Genomic DNA, 10,361 nt, shown 5'->3' on the forward strand with positions numbered 1-10,361 from the left:
TCTTGGCCACAAAGAAGAAACCAGCCGACGCATGGGAAGTGGACCTGCGGATGAAACCCTTTTGGAGCGCCCCTTGAATGTAGTCCTAATTGGCTTGGGTCTCAGCCACTGACAGAAGGTAGATGCGGCTGTGCGGAGGTGTAGCACTGGAAAACAGGTCAATGACACAGTCCCAGGTGCGATGAGGAGGGAGACAGGTAGCGCGGGTCTTGGAGAATACCTCACTTTGATCCTGATATTCCTCCGGGATGTTGAGCTGGAGGGCAACCACAGGATCAGTTCGCAAGATCATCCTCGACCAAGAAATGGTAGGGTTATGGCGCTGAAGCCAAGGTAGGCCGAGGATGATCTTGTGAACTGGTGCGCTGGTGATGGGCTCCACGGTGAGTGGTTGGGTGATGTGTGTGATGGTTCCGGATCCTAGAGGCCGACAGACTAGACCTTGATCCGGAAAAGGAGAGGAGAGCGGGTAGGTAGTAATGTTGAGAGAGGAGGCAAGGGTCTGATCCATAAAGTTCCCCATGGCGACTGAATCCACTAAAGCTGTAGACACAGGGCATAAGGGACACTCAGCCAGAGTGATGGGTACTGAAAATAGTCTAACAGGAACAGCAGTAGATGGAATACTCACTCCTGGTCTAGGGGATGTACCCGTCCCTCTGCTCTAGTGGATCCTGGATTCTGAAGTAACGGACACCGCTGGCGCTTGTGACCTGCCTGGCCACAGTACAGACAGAGACCCAGCTGCATCCGTCTGCATCGTTCCGCCGCGAGAAGTTGTGTGACCCCTGCCTCCATGGGTTCAGGCTCTGATCCCGAACACTTGCCGAAGGAGGGAGAGAAGCGATGTAGATGCCGAGGCTCCCAGACTAGGTTATCCAGACAGATGGCCATCGCAATGAGTGCGTCCAGGGTGAGGTTGTCATCTCGGCAGGCCAGTTCCGTCTGGACCTCCTCATGCAGACCTCTTCTAAATAACGTACTGAGCGCCGGCTCATTCCATCCACTGGAGGCTTCTACTGTCCGGAAGGTAAGCGCATACTCAGCAGCCGTCTGATTCCCCTGTTGGAGCTGAAGCAGACACTCACCTCCCTCTCTGCCCTCCGCGGGATGATTGAAAATACATTTAAACAGAGCCAAAAAACCCTCATAAGACTCAAGCTCCTCCTCTCCTCTCTCCCAGATGGCCGTAGCCCATTCTAATGCCCGCTCAGTCAGCAAAGAAATAACCGTAGCAACCTTAGACCTCTGAGTGGTGGGAGGTCCCATCTGATGTGTGAAATAGAGGGAGCACTGAAGGAGGAAGCCACAGCATTTGGATGGTGTCCCATAATATTTCTCTGGGAAGGATAGACGAGCATCACTGACTTGAGCGGGTTGCTGAGTGGGCTGGTGTGCTGATTCGCTGGGTAGACTGGCTCTAGAATATCCTCCACTGTTGAGACGCTGTAGACTGCGGAGAACCTCTTCCATGGCCGTCCCCAGTTGAGCCAGCTGATCATGGTGTTGAAGAAGGAGGTCGCCTTGTACAAAGATCATCTGGGAGATGTCCGGTTGTCCTGCTGCTTCCATATTTTGAGTTTGTATTCTGTAATGATGGGGCAGTGAGTCAGAAACAGGTGCAACGTTTTAATAAAACAACAAAACCAAGAACACGACACTAACATAAGGCTGAACGCCGACACACAAGAACAATACCAACTGGTGAGTGAACCTGGGAGAGTGACATATAGGAAATTATGAAGGTAATGGAGTCCAGATGAGAATGATAATGATTCACAGGTGTGTGTAATGATGAGTGCCAGGAGTGCGTAATGATGAATCCCAGAACCTGTGGTTAGTACTCTGGCGATGTCGTATGCCAGAGGGGAGGAGCAGGGGCAGACGTGACACACAGCAAAGGAAGACCCAGCGTTACCTCTGCTGCAGAGGATAAGTTAGAGTTACCAGCCTCAGAAATTAGAGGCCAAATAAATGCTTCACAGAGTTCAAGTAACAGACACATCTCAACATCAACTGTTCAGCGAAGACTGCGTGAATCAGGCCTTCATGGTTTAATTGCTGTAAAGAAACCACTACTTAACCTGTTTGGGCTGCAAACCCGATGTCGGAACGAAAATGACAACAGCTGCAGGGCGCGAAATTCAAAATCTATTTTTTTTAAAATATTTAACTTTCACACATTAACAAGTCCAATACAGCATTTGAAAGATAAACATCTTGTCAATCCAGCCAACATGTCCGATTTTTAAATGTTTTACAGAGAAAACACCACATATATTTATGTTAGCTCACCACCAAATACAAAAGTGGACAGACACGTATGATTATGATTATGATGTATGAATTATGATTCAAGTAGCATGCACAAGCCAACCGAAATAACCTAAAACCAACCTAAAGAACCCAGAAAAAACTACCTCAGATGACAGTCATATAACATGTTACACAATAAATCTATGTTTTGTTCATAAAATGTGCATATTTTAGCTATAAATCAGTTTTACATTGATGCTACCATAAATGCTACAGCATAGCTACAGTCTGAAATCAGACGGGAGTAGCCAGAGAAAATACAGACACCAACGTCAACTACTAATTACACCTCATAAAACATTTCAGAAAAACATATGGTGGATAGCTAATGAAAGACAGATATCGTGTGAATAGAGCCAATATTTCCGATTTTTGAAGTGTTTTACAGCGAAAACACAATATATCGTTATATTAGCTAACAACATAAGCTAGCATACAGCAGCATTGATTCTAGTCAAGCGCTAGCGTAGCACAGTTAGCACAGTTAGCATAGAACAGTTCGACAGATATATGAAAAGCATCCCAAATTGGGTCCTTATCTTTGTTGATATTCCATCAGAATGTTGTAACGGGGTCCAATGTCCAGTACAGTCTTTAGTTGGGTTCCAGAACGAAATATTTCCCTCTTTGGTTAGCAAGCACCACGGCTGTGCGGCGCTAATCTTTCTGTCTTCAAAAAATTCTTCCAAAACATCACGTCTAAAGTCGAGAATAAATTGCAATAATATAATTAAAGTATATTGAAAAAACATACTTTAGGATGATTTTGTGACATGTATCAAATAATATCGTAGCAAGAGATCATATTCACCGTTATCGAGCTTCTTCCAGGAGCCGAGTCTAAATTCTGCCTCGCGCCCGGAATTTTTTTTTAACTGCGCAGGTCTCACAAGAAGGTGTGGTATTCAGTACATGGACGAGATATTCGACTCCTTTCAATTCTCACTTCCGCATTACACCCAGATGAAGGCGTGTGACGTGTTTCTACGGTCCTAAGTGTAATGGCCTTTTATAGACAAGGTCTTAAAGAGAGACATCGCATTTTGGAAATCTCAATTCTGGATAGGAAATGGGCTGTAAAAATAGTTCTGTTCAACTTAGAGCAATAATTCAAACGTTTTTAGAAACTATAGACTGTTTTCTATCCAATAATAGTAAATATATGCATATTGGAATATCAAAAATTTCTTAAGAGGCCGTTTGAAAATGTGCGCATATTTTCCAGTTTTTTCAATATTCACCCTGCAGCCTGAAGTTTTAAAATCTAAATTATATTTGAATTTGTTTAACACTTTTTTGCTTATTACATAATTCCATGTGTTATTTCATAGTTTTATGTCTTCACTATTATTCTACAATGTCAAAAATAGTATAAATAAAGAAAAAACCTTGAATAAGTAGTTGTGTCCAAACTTTTGACTGGTATTGTATGTTTTTTCAGCAGGATCTGTTGTCTGGAAAACTTATCTACGTTGACCAAAGTGATAGTTTGGATTGTTTTAATTTGTCAATGTTTGTAGCATCTCATTGTTGTTTCTTATAGTCATCATTATACATAAAGTATGATTCATAATGTCACTTTTGGCAATATACATTTCATATGCCACTTTATATATTATGTAATTGCCTGGTTTCTATTGTATCAATCCAAGCTGAAAGGGACTTTTTCTATAAAACGGCTTTATTTCACCCACTGTTATGTGAGCCCATTGTGAAATAAATCCAGCAGTATTTCTCATAGCCAAACCTGGCAGATAATTAGCATTGAGTTGAACCCTCCCCTTTCTCTTTCTCACAGTTCAGGGTTCGATCCGGGAGTACCATGCCAAGGATAAAGACGCCATCATCTTACTCTTTCACAATGGGATTCTGGAACATGTCTACCCAGCTTTCTTCAAGGCCATGAGCCACCCGGATCAAATCGGTATGACTCTAAGCATTTCCATGGCAGGCTACGTGCTGGGCGGAATTTCCTATTTCATGCCATTGCTCTTTGGAGGAGCATGGGCTGGTCTTATCTACTACTGCTGCTATGAAATATACGAGAGCTACAGGCTGAGAAGGATGACCACAAACATGGCCGACATCCAGGCCGGCTTCCTGGACAACTCAGACAACAGCATCTGGATGGCGGAGGCAGAGGTAAACGGCAAGTCCAAGGTGGCTGGGGTGGTGGTGGTGGTAGGGAGGAGGAGAGGGGACGAAAGGGGAGATGGCTGGAACGGAGGGCCATTTGGAGAAGTCGACGAGATAGGCCAAGACAAGAGAGAGTTACAGCGAGGTACCCCATTTGATTGTATCGTTTGAGTGCCGCAAAAAAAGGCCATAGCACCCAACTGGCTCAGAAGGTTATGGAGTTCTGCAAGGACCGTGGCTTCTTTCATGTTGTACTGGAGACCAGTTTGCCTCAGACAGTAGCCTACGCCCTCCACAGCAAAATAGGCTTCATGCAAACCTCCTGCCACAGTTACACCCATGCTAACAGCTAGTTCTCCAAGATGGTCAACATCCAAGTGATGCGTAGGGAGAAGTACATCTAACAATCACTCAGATGTTCATTTAGTATCATGCAGACTTAATAGTAAGAGAATGTTGGGAGGTTTACAATTCAAGCCAGAAAACAGCTGAATGTGAGAGGCACAAGACAGGATAAAGAGTGCAGTGTTCAGTTACTTACACGCCATGTAAGGGTATTGTATACAACGCAGACTGAGATTATAGACATTACCACACATACACGACAATAGGCTTATCATGAAGGTCATTCAATCATTTTCAACTTGAGTGATTATAATAGCCAACATAATCAATTTATAACTGAGTGTTTATTAACGTTAGGTTGAAAGCACTATCTTTTTCAATTTGACAGTGCAACCCTTTGCTGGAAATAAGTTTGAACATCACCAGGTGAGATGTCTAGGTGTGGCTTAAATCAGTTTTTTTTTTAAAGTATATGTAAGGTGCAGCTTGGCACTGAGATGCACACACACACACACACACTATCAGATGCATTGTGGACATCAATCACTCGTTGTCCCATGGTTGTCAGAGAGGATTAGGCTTCTGGCCAGCTGGCAGGTGTTGTTGTAGCCAGAGGAAGCTGAACCTTAATACAGCCAAGTCTGTTGTCATCCATTCACTATTACAGTTAGCCTCGGGTAATGATTTGGCTTGCTTCTCATGCACATGCTTCTCATGCACAAACATTCACTGACAAATCAATTGGATATTATGGCTTGAAAACCTGCTGTGTGGAAGCCAGTAAGTAAAGTAACAGCTTGTGCAGTCCATAAAGGTAAAAGCGATGAAAGCAAAACTCACTGTGTGTTTTTACTTGTAATTAGGGTATAAATGATATTCAGTTGTAGCTGAAAAGTTGAATGACATAGCATCATGAATGCCTCAGTGGGAAATACACAGCAGTAAGGTTTGAGAAACAAGAAGACTTGATTTATTATCAATAGCTCCTAAGATTATTAAATGTATATTATTGGAAGTTGATATTTCATGGCCCAAAAACATGTTTTTTTCTACTGGCACTGACTTTGCTGATAATTTCTTTGAGGAAAAATACTCTTACTATGACAGTGATATGTGGTAGTCTCACCTAGCTATCTTAAGATGAATGCACTAGTTGTAAGTTGCTCTGGGTAAGAGTGTCTGCTAAATTACTACAATTTAAATGTAAAATGTAATTTCTAGGAGGAGTAAATATGTTAAATAGATTAGGGTCATTGTCATACTAGTACTATTTCCACCACCTGAAGGAACACTTAAAGTGAAATGTTTTGTAACACCAAAACTAGTGGCAACTAAGCTGCCACCAACACGGATGAGACGAAACCTTAACTTTGCTGGGGTATTGAAACACATCATCCTGAGATGTTTTGAAACACTACATGGTGTCTTGTAACACCATTTATTAAGTGTTGTGCAACACCTTGCCAGGGACTGGGAACACTACCGGAAAAGGTTGAAAACACTATATTGGTTTTCCGAGGTCTGTTTCATGAAAAATTGGATCCTTCCCTTTTGGGTGCTGTTTCTTCTCTCTAAAGCTTCTAAACACTATTATGGTGTTTCACCTCCTGTCTAGTGCAGAATTAGATACCTTCTTCAGTAGTATTTTTATGTTTAAAACATTGATCTGATCATTTACCATTTTAACAAATTTTAAATTTTAACCAATTGTTGAGCATGGCAACTACAGGTTTTACTGAAATCATTGGAGGATACTGTATTTTCCTCTAAAATTAAAAGTTGGAAATGTGGGAATGGCTTGTCTCATCATTGAACGTCATTTTACCTAACGGTTTTGATATCTGTTAATCGTGATCCATTACACCTCATGGAAAGCAGCTTAATACTAATATTGAATTATTTTTTTACGTGCATAAAACGTTGTGTCGAATAATCATAAAGTCAACAACACATTTTACCCATCATCCTCTAAAGACAGAGCCATGTGGCAAGATGCAGTAGGAAGTGCAAGATTAAAACCAGACTTCCAATTAGTTTAATCTATCAGATTTGAAGGTAAGACCAAGATGCAGACTGTGTCGGAGTAACAATTTTTATTACGGCAACAGGGCAGGCAAACGACAGGTCAAGGCAGGCAGGGTTGATAACCAGAGTAGTGGGGCAAAGGTACAGGATGGCAGGCAGGCACAGGGTCAGGTCAGGCAGAGGTCGATAATCCAGAGGTGGGGAAAAGGTACAGGATGGCTGGCAGGCTCAGGGGCAGGCAGAGTAGTCAGGCGTGCTCAGAGACAGGACAGGCAAGGGTCAAAACCAGGAGGGTGAGAAAAAGAGAGACTGGGGAAAAGCAGGAGCTGAGACTAAAAGCGCTGGTTGACTTGACAAACAAGATGAACTGGCAACAGACAAAGAGAGAACACAGGTATAAATACACAGGGGATAATGGGGAAGATGGGCGACACCTGGAGGGGGGTGGAGACAATCACAAAGACAGGTGAAGCAGATCAGGGTGTGACATAATCACTACATTTTCTCTTTCTTTGGTTTTGCACATAAAATGCACATTTTGAGCAACATATTAGGTTGGATCAATTCTTAAATGTACAAATGAAATTAACAAATCATTGAAACAACTTGCATTCATTTTTATTAAGTATATGTTGTTGAAATGTACCGTCTTACTGCCCCAGAAGTTGGGGATTCAATTCCCGCTTCCCCCTGTCCCACTTTCAGTCCTCTCTCTCCTCCTGTTTCTAATCTGTTTAAATAAAGCATTGAAATAATGAAGGTGGAATTGCACAAAAAAAAATATCCATAGGCCCTTATCATCTATCAATAGGTTATAAATAATTAGCCTTTCTTGATCGTATGAGAGACACAGTCTGAAAAACGTTTTTGTGTTTTGATGCTGCTGGTACAGTACATGCACTGAAACCTCAAAGTGTTTTCACGACACTCTCTTAAAAACACCAGTATTCAGATTGAAAATCCACATTGGGTGTTTCAGTGTTTAAAAACCCTTTCTGTGTATCATAACACTAACATTGGGTTTACATTTAAACACCTTCCAAACACCAGATCTTAGGTTAGGTGCACTGGTTTTTCTTGGTTTCATTACATAGTCACAGCGTTTTGAGTCTTTCTGTTTGTACCGTGAAGTAGGTTACACACTACTTTAAAACACATCAATGACAAAGTAAGACTTTTACTAAAGAACGAGCTGAAAAAAACATTTTTAAATTCGAGGCAGTTTTGTGGGTTGGATCTGATCTGTTTTCCCATGTGTAAATGAATCTGCACCATTTTCCTTATAGAATCAAGGTATAATCCAGGTTTCAAACCAAAAATTATTCCCAACTCACTTGGATGGCTTTGAAAATATTGTTATTTTCATAGTAATCTGAAAAGCAAACATAAACAACATCCAAACACATTCCTGGTTCTTCATAATCTCTTTTCCACTGTTTGTGTGTATTTTATGTATATTGAGCAGTAGTAGATGATAGAGACTAATTGATCATGTTTGTAGGAGGCTGTGTTTTGCAGTTGTTTTGGAACTAGGAAGTCTTATTTGTTAGATCATACATCATCTTCATCCGATCACCACAACTCTCACATAATCACTTCCCAGTTCTTCTCTGCACCTCTGAAAGTTCCTATTGGCTTCTGCAGTTAAACTTGACTAGTGAGGATAGCACCTGGCCAATTACTCTAAATACCACATCACCCCTGAGTAATAAAAGCATGCCAAGTACCAAAGTAAATGGATAGCTCATCCAGCAATAGCCAATTCTGCACATTTTAAGGAGCTGACGTTATGCAGGATTTGCACTTTCTTTTTCTGAATAATTTGACAATTTGGCCATTCCCTGCATGGTTCAAGAATGATAGATATGTTTTTCTCTAACAGACAAACATTAGAAACCAGAAAAAACTGTGGAGAGAAAGAGAGGCCTAAACAGGTAAAATATATTAAACAAGGGATATCCCACTAACTGGATTCTGTGCATGAATTATTAATGCAAAGAATGCTGGGTTCTCTTGATTGGGCCAATACTGACTGTGAATTTATAATTATTCCCACCTGTGTGGTCTTGTTGTTGTGACATTGATTACCATTGCCTTGCACAGTGAAGAAGGGCTCATACCCCAAATGTTTGTGCGGCAATAAAAATGTAAATTTACGTTTATTTACCGGAGTTCTGTCCTATTTATGTTCTTTGGATTATATACGAGGATCCAGCAGCCAATTTAAGTTTATATAAGGTGGAGTTGATCACGTTGTTTATCTTTTCATTAATTATTAAACATATAGTCTAGAACAGAGACACTGTTACTGTGCTTCATGCAGTGAAACTATATTACAGTGAAGAAAAGTTGTAGGTCTCGTCTTTATTCAATATAGCTGCAAAGAAACATTGCTAGATATAATATATATAATCTATGATAACTATTAATTGATTAATCATTTCTATATGAGTCATTTCTTTAATCAATCTTTAATCAAAATAAACATTGTATTGGAATATGTTAGTTGTTAGAATATGTTGGTTGCTGGAATATGTTGATTGTTGGAATATGTTGATTATTGGAATATGTTGGTTGTTGGAATATGTTGGTTGCTGGAATATGTTGATTATTGGAATATGTTGGTTGCTGGAATATGTTGATTATTGGAATATGTTGGTTGTTGGAATATGTTGCTTATTGGAATATGTTGGTTGTTGGAATATGTTGATTATTGGAATATGTTGGTTGTTGGAATATGTTGATTATTGGAATATGTTGGTTGCTGGAATATGTTGGTTGTTGGAGTATGTTGGTTGTTGAAATATGTTGATTATTGGAATATGTTGGTTGCTGGAATATGTTGATTATTGGAATATGTTGGTTGTTGGAATATGTTGATTATTGGAATATGTTGGTTGCTGGAATATGTTGGTTGTTGGAGTATGTTGGTTGTTGAAATATGTTGATTATTGGAATATGTTGGTTGCTGGAATATGTTGATTATTGGAATATGTTGGTTGTTGGAATATGTTGATTATTGGAATATGTTGGTTGCTGGAATATGTTGGTTGTTGGAGTATGTTGGTTGTTGAAATATGTTGATTATTGGAATATGTTGGTTGCTGGAATATGTTGATTATTGGAATATGTTGGTTGTTGGAATATGTTGATTATTGGAATATGTTGGTTGCTGGAATATGTTGGTTGTTGGAGTATGTTGGTTGTTGGAGTATGTTGGTTGTGGATGACTGTTACCAGCTGCTGCAGTCTCATTTTCTGGTACAGTCCCAGCCCAAAGTGGGTCCCAGGTATGAGAAGTAATTTGGTCAAAAAAACTATCACAGTTAGAAATAGTTAAAAATGTTTGTTTTCAAGTTGTGCTTGGTTGTTGTGTACATATATGATCCTAAAATACCACCAGAATTGTATTGTGATAATAATAGCATATAGCATGATAGTCAAAGTAATCTGTACTTCCAGTACATTATCAATTGTACTACTAGTTAGGGTTGCTAAGCTACCGGTAATTTACCGAAGTTATCGGAATCTTCAGTAAT

General features: G+C 40.3%; 1 pseudogene; it reads left to right on the forward strand.

Annotated features, from left to right (window-relative positions):
• Window positions 1-1,817: 1,817 nt before the first annotated feature.
• On the forward strand, window positions 1,818-5,050 carry LOC129829825 (probable N-acetyltransferase CML5; annotated as a pseudogene).
• The last annotated feature ends 5,311 nt before the right edge of the window (window positions 5,051-10,361 follow it).

Source organism: Salvelinus fontinalis, chromosome 31, assembly GCF_029448725.1.
Source record: "Salvelinus fontinalis isolate EN_2023a chromosome 31, ASM2944872v1, whole genome shotgun sequence".
In the NCBI taxonomy this organism is placed as follows: Eukaryota; Metazoa; Chordata; class Actinopteri; order Salmoniformes; family Salmonidae; genus Salvelinus; species Salvelinus fontinalis.